This window comes from Anomaloglossus baeobatrachus, chromosome 2 (genome assembly GCF_048569485.1).
Source record: "Anomaloglossus baeobatrachus isolate aAnoBae1 chromosome 2, aAnoBae1.hap1, whole genome shotgun sequence".
NCBI classification, from domain to species: domain Eukaryota; kingdom Metazoa; phylum Chordata; class Amphibia; order Anura; family Aromobatidae; genus Anomaloglossus; species Anomaloglossus baeobatrachus.
The window spans coordinates 584,868,270-584,887,132 of record NC_134354.1 but is presented as its reverse complement, the minus strand read 5'-3'; the positions used below and the strand labels follow the sequence as shown (position 1 = coordinate 584,887,132).

At 39.3% G+C, this 18,863-nt stretch overlaps 1 protein-coding gene across 2 annotated transcripts in view; it reads left to right on the top strand.

The window, feature by feature from the left end:
- The window catches only part of NDFIP2 (Nedd4 family interacting protein 2), a 193,789-nt gene extending 184,959 nt beyond the window's left edge, over positions 1–8,830 (top strand). For both annotated transcript variants that reach the window (XM_075336768.1, XM_075336769.1), the window contains one exon: positions 685–8,830. The gene's annotated coding sequence lies outside the window, so the exon portion shown is untranslated. The remainder of the gene's footprint in view (positions 1–684) is intronic.
- Positions 8,831–18,863: the final 10,033 nt, after the last annotated feature.

Sequence of the window (18,863 nt, the reverse complement as noted above, 5' to 3'; positions counted from 1 at the left end):
CAGTGACAGCTGACTGTGACTCAACCTTCAGCTAATCGTCAGAGCTGCTATTCTTAGACAACTCCATTAATATATGCCATTCTGGGGTTTTTTTGTGTCACTAGTGGTTTTCAGTCACTAATGAGTCTACTTGCACGTTTCCCTGGGTTGATGTACTCGGTTAACATAACCTAATAGTAGACTTGTTAAGTAACAGACAGTAGATCATTGATGTCTTGTCAGGAATATCTCATTACTTTCTTTTTTAGATGTCTTTGAAAAAGTTTCCAAACATTTTAAGAGCTGAATAGTTGGAATGATTTTTCTTTCCCCTCTAAAGTTTTGACTTTCGGTAAAAGCAGTAGATCTGATGAGCACAACCGCATTTAAGTTTAGTTATTCTTTGAAGTGTTGCTTGTATCTTTCTAACTTTTTTTTTTTTGGGCGACTGGAGATATGAAGCGCTGTCATTTCTGATACAGGGTCATGCAGCAGTTCACTGTGATCTCGTAGAGTAGAATTGATTCTGTGCCGCTCTGAGAAGGGTCCAGCTAGTAAAATCTGCCTTAAATACATGATACTAGAAAAGAAAAGAATATTGTTAACATCACAAATGTGTTACAGCAGGAGTAACAGTACATTTATACAAAATATTGATCTCCACTTGTTTGGTTTCAAATGTCTGTCTTTTTTATTTCCTTTTAGGCAAAAGCAAGCAGACATTCCTTTCTTTATCCAATGTGAATCAAGAAGGTGTAGAAGAGGCCAGATTAATAGACTAGAAGACTACTAAGCAAGAAAATAAATCGCTTGGATTCCAGCAGCTCCCGCTGATTGATAGAATTGTCAAATATCTCTGTAAATATGTCTTAAGATTGCACATTTGCCAAATGGAAGGTTTTTCCAAATCCTGTACATGACAGACCATTTTTCTGATGCTAGAATCGCCATGCAGCATGTTAAACCTGACGTGTACCAACACATTACTGGGTGTCTTCTACGCCCATATTTTCTTTAGCACAGTTAGGAGCAAATATTTCAAGTATTAACATATTTTGCTGAATTAAGCAGCAACTTTTTCTTTATTTTATTTTGTGCATACAATTTCAGCATGAATAGGTTTTTCCTAAAACAAAGGCACAATTATTTTGCAAAAAGAAAAAAAAACAACTTGACTTTCTGTAAATAGATACGTCCTTATGACCATTTGGCAAGTTTTAGATCTAAGCGCTAAGTTAAGTTAATTTAAATCTGAATAATATATGTCTATTTTTTACTAACCTTACTTGTTCCTTGTATGACTGAGTAGAAAGTAGGTTCCTGATCCATGCTGTTTAAAATGTGCCATACAATCACTTGTGGTCTCATCAGATTGTATCATTGTTTTGTTACCTGTCAATGCCTAACCTGAGCGATGGCCGAACAAAACTAATGACCTTCAGAAAGTGTTCAGTTTCATCATGGCCGGTGAGATCAGTACGGAGTGTTCACTTTGTACGAGGGTCTCTTGAATGCTTCGCTACTATATCATAGACACAGTGCATTTGCCAAAGTACCAATCTTCTCACCAGCCATTGAAACAATTGACCAATGTCCTCAGCGTGTAGTCAGAGCTTCTCTAACTTTAGCTGACATGCTCCATTTCCAAGTGTCAAGAAAAATAGCTTACTTTGGTGCTCAAGGAAAATGAGTGGGATGCACAGACTGGTAAGAAAGAGGTTAAAAATGAGAGCCTCTGCGATCAACTAACCCGCTTGCAATTTTTAACCATTTTTTTTGTTAAATTGCTACTTATTAAAGTGAAATCCTAATGGGCATACAGATCAAATTATAGAGCGTCTATTTAGTAGCCTGCGGGGAGTTAATAGCGGCAGCAAATAGCAATACTCTGTAATGTAATATGCAGCAGCAAGGAGCAGTGTGTATTGTGTCCTCCATAACGGCAAACGTGTCTCCATTATTTATTTACCATGTAGCCTTTTTTTGTATTTTCATGTGCAGTTATTACTTCTGTAATGATAGCATTTTTTTGTAATGCTAATGAAGCTGTTGAACGTTTTATTTCTGGAAAACATAATCTCATCTCTTAATCCCATCTACTCTGAGAGCTAATTTTGCACTTGATTAGTAATGGCTGCTCTATCTATTGTGGCTTGGGTGATGCAAGAACATACATTTGAAGGTTTTATCCCATTAATTATAACCATCCTGAGAAGCTGTTAATAGGTATTTTAAAGTTGTATACAATGTTTCATACACTTCATAATTTCTTTCTTTCATTTGCCCCCTGTCTTGCCGCTGGGAATTGAATTTGGATAATATCTGTCACCTTCCCCCTCTGGCAGCTGACGGTATAGTCTCTTCTTAATTTTCTCTGCTCCTAAAGCAGGGCAGAAAGCAACCTAAATTGACTGCAGTGAATAGAAAATCTCAATGCAGAGACCTGGCTATGGGGAGCGTAATTAAGGCCCCTTTCACACAACAGTTTTTGTCATCAGTCACAATCTGTCGAATTTTGAAAAAAAAAAAAAAAAAAAACGGCTCCAGCAACTGATGCCACTGGATCAGTTTTTTTTCTCATTGACTTGTATTAGCAACAGATGGCCTCACGTTTCATCTGTTTGACGGATCCGTCGAAAAATGTTTGTCCATTGGACGGAGACTACGACCAAACTAACGTTTTTTGTGTACGTCGAAAAAATGGACAGCGACTGATTTGTTGCTGTACGTTGTTTGGTAAAATGAAAGCCTATGGGCACAGGAGCTGTCGTCATCCGTCTAATGACTGAATCCGGTGACTGATTCCATTTTTTTTAACTGAGCATGCTCCAATTATTATTTTAGCCCCCAGCTAGTCGGATCCGTTGAAAAACTGATCCGTTGAATCAGTTTAGCCACAATCTGCAACTAATCCGTCAAGAAAACGGATTGTGACTGATAACATAAAACTGATGTGTGAAAGGGGCCTAAGCATGTGTGTCCAGCAGATCTTGGCCAAATACATAAAAGTGCGCATAGCTGTATGCTTTGCACAGTATGTAAAGGTGAAATATTCTGTTTTTGATCTATAAATGAATATGATTAATGGTGAAACAACCCCTTTAAAATTCTGTAAGGCTGAATTTCAAACACCATTTTGCTAGTGTTTTTTTTTTCCTTGTCTGTTACCATTTTTCACTTCCATTTTTTAGGTTAAAAACACTCCAGCCAAATGTTAATTTAAATATTTGAAATGCGTACAAAGGGTTTTTTTTCTGTTTATTTTTATATGCTATAAATTTTTGAGGTAGGAAGGGTCTTTAAAAATATGGCATGCTCTAGATATGGGGTATTTTGTAGGGTTTATTCCCATAGCCTTCACGATGGTGATCCAAAAAACTTAGACAAAAAAAGCGCATGTTCAAAACATTACGTCATAAAAAGGCTGCAAAAAACGCTTGCAATATCGTTATGATAAATGTGTGAAGTTCATAACTGTACCCAAACTTTAGAAATAATGTATATGTGAACAAGACCTTAATAATTCATAGGAATTTAGTTTCCTCCTTAATTGTGTGCCATGCCAAGGATGGCACAAGCCGCAAAGAAGTAATGTAACTGGAATATGATTTGGAAATGCTATGGAACTAGTTTGAGCACTTTGGTATGTAAAATATGACCTCCTCATAGAAATATTTGCTCTTGCTTTCTTGTGATTGTCCTAGTTTCAGTCTACTGTAGAGCTATTATGTTTCTATAACATTGGGGATTATTTTTATTAGAATTTTGTCTACTGCACAAGAGTGGACAACCATACAAAATTGCCAGTGTATGTAGAAATTATGAAGCAGTAGTTCGTATACTTTTCTTTTTATTCTCATTTAGTGGGATATTCAGCTGGAGACATTAACCTGGCCCTAACTTGTGGGTAGTTCTCGTAGTAGAGATAGTATTAACTATTAGCGCTGTAGAGTATATTTAGTGATTCGTATGTGTCCATAGAAGTTGTGTTTCTTCTGTCTCCATCTATATTCCATTGGTTTTAACTCAAAGCCAAACTAACCTCATGTTGTCACCAAATGCCAATTTGGACAAAGTCTTAAGCAGAACCACTAATTCTCATAGTGCCTTTTGCATTATGTGTTGACAAAATTGTTTCCATTCACAAAAAGAGAACATAGGGCAACTACATGATCACAAGCAAATATAAGTGATACTCTCTATATCCTCCAAAGTATTGTGTTTAGTGATGCTCTTCCTGCTTCTTAATACAAGAGGTCTTCATTGCCAAACATTACTTGTTGAATCTCTGTAACCACCTTCATAAATTTAGATATGATCTATGTGGCCATGTTGCTTTGTAATTATACCTCTTTATATTGATACTAAAACCTTTTCACAAAGCGATTGCAAAACTAAGATTTACAATGTACCACTTATTAAAAATTCTCTAAATTACAGGGAGTATAGTTTACTACTTGATACTAGCCTCCTCTGCAGTCTACTGGCCACCTCTGCAGTCTACCAGCCACAGCTGGTTTCCTAAACAGAATGTATCACCTGTAGGTTGTTTACAAAAACGGCTTGGGAGTGCCACTCTGAAGCTGTCCACATCACCGGTATGGCCAGCTTCAGTATTCCTGAAATCCTCCAATGCCAAGCTACATTTGTTTGCAGCATTTGAGAGTACATAGTTCAGACCACTGGAGTGACAATACCGCTGGCCTAAACTGACATTCAGGAGCATCTTGCCCCCCCAAGCAAATAGGAAGCCTGGTGGCACGGTGCACTCATTAAGAGAATTCACTCGAATAACCTTTATAAGAGGCCGTAAAATGTTTTAAAGAGGAACTATCACCTTTTTGGAAAACTTCACGAGGTACAAGATAACCATAATGAAACCCTTTCTAGAACATTTTCAATTTAAGAAAATCTAACCAGTCTGATTTAGTAATAAAAGCTCCACCAGAGGGAGGCTGAAGCCTGCTCTCTACTGTCTCAATATATTGATGGCTTTGTGAGTCTTTCTGCCTCTGAGCTGAGAGACACCACTGTTTGGTGGAAAATGGTATATGTGTGGTTGGGTATGTGTGTCGCCCACCTGCAGCGGTCACCCCAGGGACACCACTCCATCTTAGGGGACGCCACAGGGTCTTCACTTCTTGGTATTTCTGGCCACAGGTATGTCAGGTTTATTTACATGGGAGTCATGACGCCACTCACGGTTTGCGATTAGGGATATGGGTGACCGCCACTGCAGGTTTAACGAGCCTCTAGGGCTGATGGAGTCTGCAGTCTGGTGATATGGCCTCCCGTGAGTAAGGCTGGCCCTAGGGGCTCGGGTGTGTAGAATAACAGGTCCCAGAATAATTCAGTCTCAGTCCAGGGTGTCTTTCAACTTGTTTTACTCACTTTCAGTTGTTCTGTGAGGTAACCCGGGCGATGCTGAGATAAACAGGAGGAACCAGTTATCCTTTAGGCTGGTCTAAGGGTAACCGTTAACTCGCCTTCCTAGCACTTCTTGTTTCGAATAACCCCTGACTTGAAGTACCCTGGAATTCATCCAGGGAAGTCGCTACTGCCTTTTCTCCCCTTTTTGGCTCGTTTGTTGGCAGCTTGGACCAAAGAAGATGGCTCCAGGCTCGATCTTCCTTATGGGCCCCCTCGTTGCTGCTGATGCTCGGACTCTAGTTGGTTGGTGTGGGACTTGTGGTTCCCCTCACGGCAGGTTTAGCAGATCAGTAAATGGACATCTACTCTAGGGACCTGTTTCCCGTGCGTGCCTAGTCACCAGGAGTCTCCGTACACGACCAGCTGACTTCCTCAGCATCTTTCCGTCCGACTTGCTGGTAACCATTCTCCCCCGCCAACGGCTACTACACGTGCAGGGTCTGACTAGCTTGTCAGCGCACATCTCTCCTTCTGCAACCCTCCTTTTGCACCTTCTGCTATCAGACTGGCTAACCCCTCCTACTTTTCTGACAGCCACTGCCACCTTAGCTTCCAGCCCCTCCCCTACACCCCTAGATGAGATGTGAAGGAACGCCCCCTCTTAGATCTGCCCAAGGGTCCCCTCTAAGGTGTGGAAGACCTGGTTGCTATGTGTCTGTGCGTACACACCCTATTCTGGCCTTCAGGATTACCTGAAAGTACTGCCCCAGTATGGGTGCAGTACTCAGTGGCGCCTGACCAGGTCAGGGGTGCCACATTTGCAAACACAGGAGATCTGTGCTGCGTTCTTCGTGCTGGATGTAGTAATGTATATTTAAATGTGAAATTGATCGTGTTTTATGGACCAGCATGAGGAGAATATAAGATATGGCTACAGAAGTAAAACCTGTAACAGATCCTCTGTTTTGAGCGCTGTGTGATGTAGTGAGAAACTCAGATTAACCCTAACCCTTTATTAGCTGCTATGTACTTAAATAGTGATTAACCGTTTACAAGCAGCTATGTCCTCATCCAGCAGATTAACTCTGTAGAAAGTGCCATGCCCTCCTTATGCAGATTTAATTTTGTAGAAGTAACTATATCCTCCTTTAGGTACCTTAATTCTCCTATTATATTAATGAGAAAGTTGACCTAGTAATGAATTGATTTAGTCACCACATTAGAGTACAAACTCCATTGATCATGTATAGAGTAATTTCCCCCAGACAGTTACTACATCCCACAGAGGAGCAAATCAACAGATTTTGCTCACACTCTGGTAAATTAAAAGCAAAACCCGGTCCCTTATTATACTGACAGAATTCACCTGAACTGCTTATATGTATTTATGTAAAGTCTTACTTAATCTTCTGTCACTTTTTGTGAGTCTCACAGAATCGATAGGTCCTCTTTCAATTACTGATGATGATTATAGGCCACATTTAGAAATACTGGGTTTGTTGCACAAGGCTGCCATTCTGAGCTCCGCTTTTGTCAACCTGTTCTGGATAACTCTAAGCTGCATCCTGATTGGTTGCCATTGGCCCCTTTGTCATAAATGATGCACAAAGTGTTCATAATTAACAAGATTCATAATATATATTAAGATACGGGGTAAGATGCAAACAGAACTAACACTTTTTACATCTTTTTCCATTTTCTTTCCCTTTGCATTGACAGACCTGCCACTAGATGTCATTCGAGTTTAAACAGCACTTTTGAGATGCTATATTGTCATCTATATAATTTCCATATGACGGAAATGGCAATCCCTTGTTTTGTTTGATTGGTGAAATTCTGCAATAGATCAGTATAGTTTACTATTTTTTGTTGGTTTTGTATCTGTGCTATGAAGCCATGCAGCGTATAGTGGCAATCCTATGCATTTCCATGTACATACATGGCCTATACAGCGTTTTCTTAAATGCACTAAAACCCAATGCACAGAACTTTTGCATGGGTCATTATCTTCTGGGGAATCCTTGGTGCTTTATTCTGTACTCTAGTATCCATCCAATGTGTCAATCTGGAATATGTCAAACAGTTGTTATGTAACACGTCCTCAATATCTACGATGTTCAGAAGCTATACAGTGCCTGTCTTCCATTCTCAATCTAAAATAGCCATAGTCAATTTCAAGACTAATACAATGGAGCTACAGTTTACCTTGTTTCTAGACTTACTCCATAAACAATCACATATTGATATGGATGGGATCTACATCTTTCTGAAGACTGTATTACGTTTCCTTAAAGTAAGTTTGTGTTACATGTTTTCACTTACAAGGCAGTTCTGACCTCAGTTTCCTCTTAGATGTGAATCGAACCTTAAAACATATCTACCAACCAATTGATTTAAAAAGAAAATTCCCGCCTGTTTTAAAAGTATCCATTAGGACAAACACAAGAGGATTGTATATCTTGACAGTCAGCAGAGCACTCTCCACAGACTAGAATACCTGCAAAGGTGCCATCTGCAAAGTTGCTATATGTATCTTTACTGCAAAATAAAGTTAAACTGAAAAGCATGTCCAAGTATAAAGAATTTCTTTATTGATGCTCTAATTAAATTGTCCACCATGATTTATTTTTTTTTTTAACTTGAAGCAACTAAAATTCATGTCCACATCGAAAAATGGCAGCAGAACCATCCAGAATGGATTTTTTTTTTCTACAGCAGATTACGTCTCGCGTATATGTACTTGAGTAAAACATAAAATCTTAGCTGTAAGGCAGATAGCCGCAAAGGTACTACTTCTACGATTTCCCAGTAATGATGTAGATCCCTACTATATTAATATATAGATTCAGCTATTGGACAGTTGGTAATTGGACTGTAACCCAGGGGTTAGAAGTACATGGTAATTTCCGACATTGTGAGTCATAAAGGACTGATATTAATAGATATCAGGTATTACATATTAAGGTCTCTTCCCGATGTCCACAATAGTCACTCTGAGCCCTAATCTCAATTCACGGAGTGGCCGCATGTCTCCTGTCCAGAGTGTGACGGTTTCATATGTCTCTATGAGGCTGTAGCGCTCTGTTCGGAAGACGCATGGTCAGTCCGTGCGTTGTGACCTGAGAACAGATCCATGATCACTGAAAGAGCCCTTATATTCACATTTGGTTAAATGTTCATTTTGTTGATCTTGTGGCAAAAATATATTTTTTGGATTCTTTCATTGCACTGTTGTAGAACTTAGTTTGGAAATGTCTGAATCATTCTGGAGAGATTTTAATAATTATCGTATATGATTTTGCTATTTAAAAACTGTAATGCTGCCAAAAAAAAGCAACAGACTCTTTTGGACTGCAGAAAAAATTGCTTACTGGTTGATTTGCACACTTTTCTTAAAATTCATCTGCCTTTTTATTTTTCTATTTTCAATGTATGTGTATTGTAAGTATTAAATAAAACAACATTTTGTTGAAAGAACATAGCAATGCATTTCTGAGACTTTCTTTGATATTTTGTGTATATAGCTTGTACAGTCAGGTTAGGTGTAGGCAAGTAATGGGTAACTAACAAACTAACAAAATCAACAGCCATGACATGCAGGCTGCTAATGGGGTGTAATAGACTCATTTAATGAAAGGGGGTGTTATAATTAATAGCAGAGCGGAGTTCAAGTAATGAGGTCATTCACTCTGTGAAGAAACGTGGCAATTATTGCCCCTAGTTTAAAAAAAAAAAAAAAAAAAAAAAAGGGGCATTAATTGTTGTACCTGCTCAGTAAGCAAAATGGGTTGTTCCAGACATTATAGCGAAAGAGAGACAACTTTGATCAAGACGTTTATTGGAGAGGGGAAAACAGATAAAGAATAGTGATAGGCAAATATTAACTATTCGTGTTCGGATTAATTGTAACTACTCCAAAATTACTCATCCGGTATTCTTCACGAATAATGAATCTAATGCAATGCAATGGGGACAAGAGCATCTTCCTTTTTATGACGAATATTTGAATAGTACTCCGTATTTGGTAAGCATTGTCCAAACACGAATAGTTACTATTCGCCCATCTCTAATAAGTGCCATAAATAATTGGCTGCTCAGCTAAAAAGACTTCCGACTTCCAATGCTTTTTAAAACTCGAAACGTATGGTAAGAAAAGAAATACTACCATCCGCATAGATCATAGAATGGCTAAACATCATTCAATGATCAGCTCCAGGGAGATTGAAAAGCTTCAGTTACCTGCGACCATCTGAAGAAGCCTTCATGAAGCCAAGCTATTTGCAAGAAACCCTTCCTGAAAAAAAGATATGTTGAAAAGGCTGCCAAAGAACACATTGACTGGCCTAAAGAGAAGTGGCGCAACATTCTATGGACAGAGGAGAGCAAGATTGTTCTTATTGGGTCTAAACACCGCAGACCGTTTGTAAGATGACCCATAAACAGTGAATTCAAGCCCATAGTACACTGTGAATACATAAACTTGGTGGTGCAAGCAGAATGGTTTGGGGATGTTTTTCACACTCTGTAGTTGGGCCGTTTTATTACATACCATGCACCATGGACTAGTTTGAATATATCAAAATACTGGAAGAGTTCATGTTACCTTACGCTGAAGAAATGCCCTTGAAATGGGTGTTTCAGCAACCCCGAATCCCCAGACCTTAAGCTGATTGAAAATTTGTAAGTGTCATCAAAAATTCTCGTTTTGTTACAAAAGCAAAGAATGAAAAAGAACTGTGGAATGTAATTCAGTCAGATTGGGCTGGAATATCTGTTTGTAGGTGTCAGATATTAGTTGACTCCATGCCACACAGATGTAATGCAGTTAGCAGAAATAAAGATTATACAACTATTAGTTCAGTTATGAAGAGAAAAGCCAAGTCTGTAGACAAATTTAAGTTTATACTGTAAATATTCCAGTTTGTAAATGAAAATGAAGGTACCTCTTTTTTTTTTAAAAAAGATTATTAATTTTTCTTCATTTTAAATTTAATAATTGATATTTTATTATTTTAAATTGGAATTTAATGTGCACTGTTTTGTGCCTCTTATGTGTATGGAAATAAGTGGTATTATGAGGATTGAGCTTTTTCTCAGCTGTTTTAAACACTTATTTTGCACTTAACTGTATATCATAAACCAAGTATGTAGTGTTTCCTCATCTAGGAAAGTGTCAGTTATCATCTTGGCCATAACATAATGATCTGTCGGAATATGAAGCAGATTTTGAGGCCAGAGTTTTTACTAGAAGTATATAAATACTTGCATATATGTACATTCAGTTCCAGAAATAACAATAGAAAAATTTGGGAACTTTCATGAGTTAACCTCTATGCAATTGATTTGAAAGAAAGCCCTTATAATGAGATTTCAGCATTGATTTGTGGTTTAACAAATATATTACGTTTTCTCTATAGGAATTACAAATATACCAAAGATCAAAATTAGAGAACACCACACAATTTCCTAAATGTTAAGGTCATTGTGTAGTCCTATGTAATTATGTCCTAACATGAGTAAACTAGCAGTATTTTAAGCTTATTTCATAAATTGAATGTATATTGGAACCTTGGTTAACGAGAACAATCCGTTCTGGGAGTGTGCTTGTTAACCAAGTTACTTACACACACACATATATGCTCACGTTACCCTTTGTTCCATCGCCGGCCTGCTGGGACATGCTGTTCTCTAGTACGGGCTGTGTATCGGGTAACCATGACGACGAGGGAGGAACTTCCGCACCCAGAGTGCTGACGTCAAAGGCAGGAGCCTCTGATTGGTCAGCCTTTGAGTAGCGTCTGACAGGGGAAGTTCCAGCCTCGTCGCCGATGGTTACCGATACACAGCGTGGAGCGGCGAACTACAGGACCCAGGAGGTCGGCGATGGAACGGAAGGTACACATTATGCTCACCTTACCTTCCGTTGCCTCGCCGGCCACCTGGATCTTGTAGTTTGCCGCGAGGATTCCTCCCCCGTCGCGATGCACCGGCGATGGAACGGAAGGTAAGGTGAGCATAATACTGTATGTGTGTGCGTGCGTGTGTGTTTGTGTGGACTGCAAGAGCGGGTCAGAGCGTGGTGGATGTACGGAACCGGAAGTGTGTGCGGTGAGGATTTTGCTTTCACAGCAAAGCTTTCTCGTAAACCAAGTTACAAATTTACAGAAAGCTTTGCTTGTTAAGTGAAATTCTCGTTAAGTGGGTTACTCGTTAAGCGAGGTTCCACTGTATTGTAAAGCACATAAGAAAAATGGATATGAGATAAATGAAAAAGAACAATGATCAAAATTAGAGAACACTTTCAGACACCTGCAAGTTATGGTGTTAATCTGGCACCCAGTGCTAATTTCCTTAATTATCTGACAAACCCTATTTAACTGGCAGCCTAACTTTCCAGTTTGTGCTGACTTTTCAAAACTGATGTGCCATTCCAGATGAAGGCCAAAGGAGTGACCCTATCAGCCATAGCAAGAGAAGTTGTTTGTTCCAAGTCTGATTTCGAGAACATTGCATCTTTACAACATCACAAATTCTTTCAAGTCCACTCAAGAAGACTGGTCACCCTTTAAAGACAAATGCAAGAGAGGACAGGATAATGCAGGGAATCTCCATAAGTAATCTTTTCAACACTGTAGCTGGAATTGCTCACAAGTTCAGCACGGAACAGGGTAAGGATTTGTCTTGTCATTCAGTCCAAATGTTCTTAAACGTCGTGACACTGTAAGTCCACTCTCAAACCTCTCATTAGCAGAAAGTATTAAAAGGCTAGACTCTCCTTTGGTGAGGAGCATGTTGTGTGGACAGAGAAGTGATCCACAGTTCATTTTACTGATGAAAGTATGTTTAATTTATTTGTGTCTGATGGGAAACCTGTTTGTCGGACTGGGGAAAGACTGAACCCAAAGTGTGTTAAGAAGTTATTGAAAAGTAGTGGATGTAGTGTCATGGTTTGGGGAATGTTTTCTACAGCAGGATTTGAACCTCTCATACAGCTACATGGCAGAGTGAATCCAAGTGTGTATCAGAACCTTGTTGAATAACACATGGTTCCTTACTTGCGTTCATCACTCAATCAGCCAGCAATTTTCCTGCAGGACAATTCCCCCTATCACACAGCAAAACTGGTAAAGCAGTTCCTTGAGACAGAAAACATTAAAACAATGAAATGGCCAGCTCAGAGTCATGATCTTACCCTAATACAAAACCTCTGGAAATCCCTTGGAGACAAAGTTATCTCCAAGAAACCTACAACAGTAAAAGAACTGTGGGATAGACTGTAAGAAGAGTGGACCAAAATCGCACCAGAGCAGTTTGAGAGACTAGTGATGACATGTAGCCGTAGATGTGCGGAAGTCCTTCAAAGCAAAGGCCGGTACACTTCTTACTGATAGATTATTGTTGTTACCTTCAGAAAATGTACTTGTCTTTCTCTGTGCTACAGTCATTACTGTTCTCTAATTATGATCACATTTTGGGCAAAATAAAGGTTTTATGTTGCTAAACTTTGGAACTTTTGAAAAACACTGTTCTAGTGACATTGTGTACCCCTTACAAGGAAAACCTTCAAATGTTGATCAATGTAATTACATTATTTCTGAAAAAAGCAAGTGATTATACATTGTTCTCTATTTTTGATCTTCAGTGTGTGTGAAAATGTAGTTTGTACATTTCACTGATGAACCATTTTATAGTCATTTGTGATTAGTGCTCACTCATCATCAGCAGTAACCAAAGTGCTCGAGTGCTCTTTACTCACATAAAGCAGGTTGGACACTTTTAACAGGCTTAATTTGAGTGACAAATATAATCAACAAATTTTAAGTTTTTTTCTGTTTCCTGTTTTAAACTGTTGTCCTTATGTATTTTGAGGTGCTTATTTCAGAAATGTAATTTCAGAATTTCTGTATGAGGGGCTGCTGAGAAGTCTTTGGTTTTGTGATCTTTGATCTTTTTTTGTTTCTATGGTAACGAATGTTACATCACAAGAAAGCCTTATGTGTCCAATATGTTTTCAAAATGTGTTTGTTGCTTATGGCAACAGTGTTCTACGTACAGTTAGGTCCAGAAATATTTGGACAGTGACACAAGTTTTGTTATTTTAGCTGTTTACAAAAACATGTTCAGAAATACAATTATATATATAATATGGGCTGAAAGTGCACACTCCCAGCTGCAATATGAGAGTTTTCACATCCAAATCGGAGAAAGGGTTTAGGAATCATAGCTCTGTAATGCATAGCCTCCTCTTTTTCAAGGGACCAAAACTAATTGTACAAGGGACTCTAAGGGCTGCAATTAACTCTGAAGGCGTCTCCCTCGTTAACCTGTAATCAATGAAGTAGTTAAAAGGTTTGGGGTTGATTACAGGTGTGTGGTTTTGCATTTGGAAGCTGTTGCTGTGACCAGACAACATGCGGTCTAAGGAACGCTCAATTGAGGTGAAGCAGAACATCCTGAGGCTGAAAAAAAAGAAAAAATCCATCAGAGAGATAGCAGACATGCTTGGAGTAGCAAAATCAACAGTCGGGTACATTCTGAGAAAAAAGGAATTGACTGGTGAGCTTGGGAACTCAAAAAGGCCTGGGCGTCCACGGATGACAACAGTGGTGGATGATCGCTGCATACTTTCTTTGGTGAAGAAGAACCCGTTCACAACATCAACTGAAGTCCAGAACACTCTCAGTGAAGTAGGTGTATCTGTCTCTAAGTCAACAGTAAAGAGAAGACTCCATGAAAGTAAATACAAAGGGTTCACATCTAGATGCAAACCATTCATCAATTCCAAAAATAGACAGGCCAGAGTTAAATTTGCTGAAAAACACCTCATGAAGCCAGCTCAGTTCTGGAAAAGTATTCTATGGACAGATGAGACCAAGATCAACCTGTACCAGAATGATGGGAAGAAAAAAGTTTGGAGAAGAAAGGGAACGGCACATGATCCAAGGCACACCACATCCTCTGTAAAACATGGTGGAGGCAACGTGATGGCATGGGCATGCATGGCTTTTAATGGCACTGGGTCACTTGTGTTTATTGATGACATAACAGCAGACAAGAGTAGCCGGATGAATTCTGAAGTGTACCGGGATATACTTTCAGCCCAGATTCAGCCAAATGCCGCAAAGTTGATCGGACGGCGCTTCATAGTACAGATGGACAATGACCCCAAACATACAACCAAAGCTACCCAGGAGTTCATGAGTGCAAAAAAGTGGAACATTCTGCAATGGCCAAGTCAATCACCAGATCTTAACCCAATGAGCATGCATTTCACTTGCTCAAATCCAGACTTAAGACGGAAAGACCCACAAACAAGCAAGACCTGAAGGCTGCGGCTGTAAAGGCCTGGCAAAGCATTAAGAAGGAGGAAACCCAGCGTTTGGTGATGTCCATGGGTTCCAGACTTAAGGCAGTGATTGCCTCCAAAGGATTTGCAACAAAATATTGAAAATAAAAATTTTTTTTTGGGTTTGGTTTATTTGTCCAATTACTTTTGACCTCCTAAAATGTGGAGTGTTTGTAAAGAAATGTGTACAATTCCTACAATTTCTATCAGATATTTTTGTTCAAACCTTCAAATTAAACGTTACAATCTGCACTGGAATTCTGTTGTAGAGGTTTCATTTCAAATCCAATGTGGTGGCATGCAGAGCCCAACTCGCGAAAATTGTGTCACTGTCCAAATATTTCTGGACCTAACTGTATACGGGAAAACAAAATGGCAGAGTCTAATGCGATATTCACAGCAACTGAGAGCTGAGGAGTGATAAAAATTCTTGTTTTTGCAAGGAAAGTCCAAGAACGCTGTTCATCATGATATGTCGCAGACATTGGGGGATCAATGTCTTTCATATTCTACAGTTAAGACCTGGGTTGCCAAATTTAAATCGGGCCACTTCAGCACCAATGACAAGGAACGTCCTGGACGGCCGAGAGTGGTTGTTATTCCGGAGATTGTTGATGCTGTGCACAACCTCATACTAGAGAATCGACGAATTTCAGCTAAAGCAATAGCAGACCTCATGGGGATTTCCCGTGAACGTGTCTGTGTCATTATCCATGAACATTTGGACATGAGGAAGCTTTCTGCAAAGTGGGTCCCCAAATATTTGACAACAGACCAAAGAGGCATGCGAGTGAAAACTTCCCGGTCCACTTATCAGCATTTATGGACTGATAAGAACTTCCTGGATCGATTGGTCACTATGGATGAGACCTGCATTTATTTGTATGACCCTGAAAACAAGGAGAAGTTAGAAGAGTGGAGGCACAGTGGTTCTCCTCGTCCAAAGAAGTTCAGGGTGCAAAAATCAGCCACTAAGGTGATGGCGTCTGTGTTCTGGGATAAGGAGGTCATGTTGCTAGTGGACTACCTTCAACAGGATTCCACCATCAATGCAAGGTATTACATTGAACTTTTGGACCAATTGAAGGCAGCTCTGAAGGCCAAAAGGTGCGGCAAGCTGTCCAAAGGAATCTTGTTCCTGTAGCTGCAAGACAACATCTCCGCTCACACTGCACAAGCAACCATGGCAAAACTGGCAGAGCTGGGCTTCCAGCTGGTTAACCACCCACCTTAGTCACCAGATCTAGCTCCCTCCGACTATCATCTGTTTCCAAACCTAAAGAAACACCTCAAGGGTACCAAATTTCACACCATTTCTGATGCCATGGCTGCTACGGATGCCTGGTTTGATGCACAACCGAAATCCTTTTTGCTAGGCTTACAGAACTTGGAATACAGATTGTAAGAAGTGATGACATTAGTGGAGAGTATGTGGAATAAATGTAAAGTTTCATCATCATCTTGTTTCTTTCTGGGTAAAGCCAAAGACTTATCAGCAGCCCCTTGTAGCACGTACCATTTAAGATATTTTCATTTTACGATTATAATGATAAGCTCTGTAGATAGTGCATAATTGGCACTTATATTAATCTTTTTATTTTATAAGTACATTTTTGGTAGAAATAACCAATGAAATGGATAACATGGACTCTCTTCATTAAAATATACAGCACTTAAACACTGTCTAATTATGCATTGCTTTAGTTGTGCACTCTCACGCATGCCCAGACAGCTAGGATATACTAAGTACTGTTGTTTCCTTTGCAAATGGGACAGTCGCGCAAAATATTCACATTATATGAGGAAGGACTGGCCATTATGCAATAAATTGATTCCATGGCAGAAAAATGTTAAACATGAACCATTGGTAAATGAAAACATGATATTCCTTCTGCCTTTGCACATCAAATTGGGATTAATGAAGAATTTTGTCAAAGAAATGAACAAACAAACTGAAGCCTTTGCTTACTTGCTACTGACATTTCCACGCAGCAGTGATGCCAAGAAAAAGGAGGGTGTTTTTATTGGCCTACAAATCCGAAAGCCAATAAATGATAGTAATGATGAGCATGCATCTTCTACATGGTGCAGAAGATGTCGTATGGCCTGCTTTCAAGAATGTTACTTTCAACTTTCTAGGCAACTACAAGACCCCAAGCTATGCTGAACAGATTGAAAGTCTTCAGACTTACAAGTCAATGAAGTGCAACATGCCACATTAAAATACATTTCCTTCATTCACACTTAGAATTGTTCCCACCAAACCTCGGCGGTGTAAGTGATGAACATGGTGAAAGGTTCCATCAAGATATTTCCAAGATGGAGAAACTGTGCCAGGGAAGGTGGAGTCCCTCGATGCTGGGTGACTATTGTTAGAATCTTGTCAGTGAACCATCGGACAGTATAAACGAAAATGACAAAACATTTTTATAATATAATTGCCAGTTTATTATGCACTATGTACAGTCATTATAATCGAAAAATGAAAAATTCTTGGGAATGGTACGTGCTACAGAAATTCTGATTACTTTTCTGAAATCAGCACCTCAAAATACATGAAGGCAACATAGTTTAAAACCGGAAACAGAAAAAAAGTTAAAATGTATTGACATGCCACTATGAATTTGACAGTATTCCATGCATACATGTAATTGCATTTTTCTCAAAAATCTTAAGTGATCAGATCAAGTCTGAAGTTATTTCTGAACTCAGCATGAAAATTCTGATAAGACGTGCCCAATTTCATGCAGGAAACAATAACCTTGTTGAACAGTGGCATTCTGCCCACATACAGCCAGCCATAAATGGAACATTTCCAGGGTAGGGTGGGCTGTTTTTTTTTTTTTTTTTTTTTTTTATTTTGTTTGTTCCACCCCACCTTCCCCAAACACCACATCTGAACATGTAATTTTTACCCCCAGTGAGAGCTATTCAGAGACTGTAAGCAGCTCTCAATGGGGAGCCGTTTTTTTGTGTCTGATGGTTCACGAGTGACACCTCAGAGCAGTCGCGATACTTGACTGAGTACCGAGTATGCCTGAGCAGCCTGATGGTCGATAGAGTATTGAGCAGTGATGAGCATGCTTGCTCATCATTAGTTACTGCTTTATATCACAAATTAAGAATAATGGTCTGCAGTTGAATTTCTATTTGGACCACATACGAATAGTTGTCATGAACATTAATGCTGTCAATGCTGTTATTTGATTAAAAAAGTTAAAAAAAAAAAAAGATTATTACTTGCATAAACTGTCGAAATCAACTATTTGGTTTACTTTTCAAAAAGAACAAATGCCCTAGTGAGTTCTACAATACCAAAATATACAGAACTAAATGGTCTTCAAGTCAGGACCAGAGCCGAAAACTGGTTTGTACTATTCCCTACCTTTTTTTTTTTTCCAAGTTTGGAAATGGCAGAAAAAAAAAATGCCTAGCAACTCTACAAGCATTTGGATTCATTTTGTTTGTGACATGGACAATGCTCTGCTTCATCCCACCGCCAACCAGCTACATAACCTGGCGCTTAATCGGAGTTTATCCTTTACACTCCCCTACCTTTTTGAAGGACTCTCTCAGCCAACCTTACACTGACGAGAGGCATGAATTTCACGGCATGGCTAATTTAATGGTCATTGAGCATTACTAGTTTCAATATGTGATGCTAGTAATCCTGTTCTCTTCTCTGAAGAGGCTATTTATATATCTCAGATTCAGTCAAATGCTGTAAAACTGATAGGACTGTTCTTCACGATACAGATGGATAATGACTAGTGATTGGTTGAGCACTGAATTGCTCGATACTCAAGATGAGCAGGTCAGATGCTCAGATGATCTGGACAACGGAATTATTGGGGAACTCATAAAATTTGATACTAAGATAGGAGGAGTAGCTAACACTAGAGGAAAGTGTATTAAAAAGGATCTAGACACACCCGAACAAAGGGCCGAAGCAAACAGAATGGTGTTTATCAGGGACAAATACAAAGTCCTACATCTATGTAAAAGAAATGTACAAAGCAAATATAGTACTAGAAGGTGGCCCGATTCTAAAGGCCACGTGTCACTAAGGCTCTGTGCGCACTAGACCGTTTTACCCGTGGATTTACCCACGGATTTGCCGCGGAAATTTCTTGAGAAATGTCTGCAATCTTTGTGCAGACATTTCCCA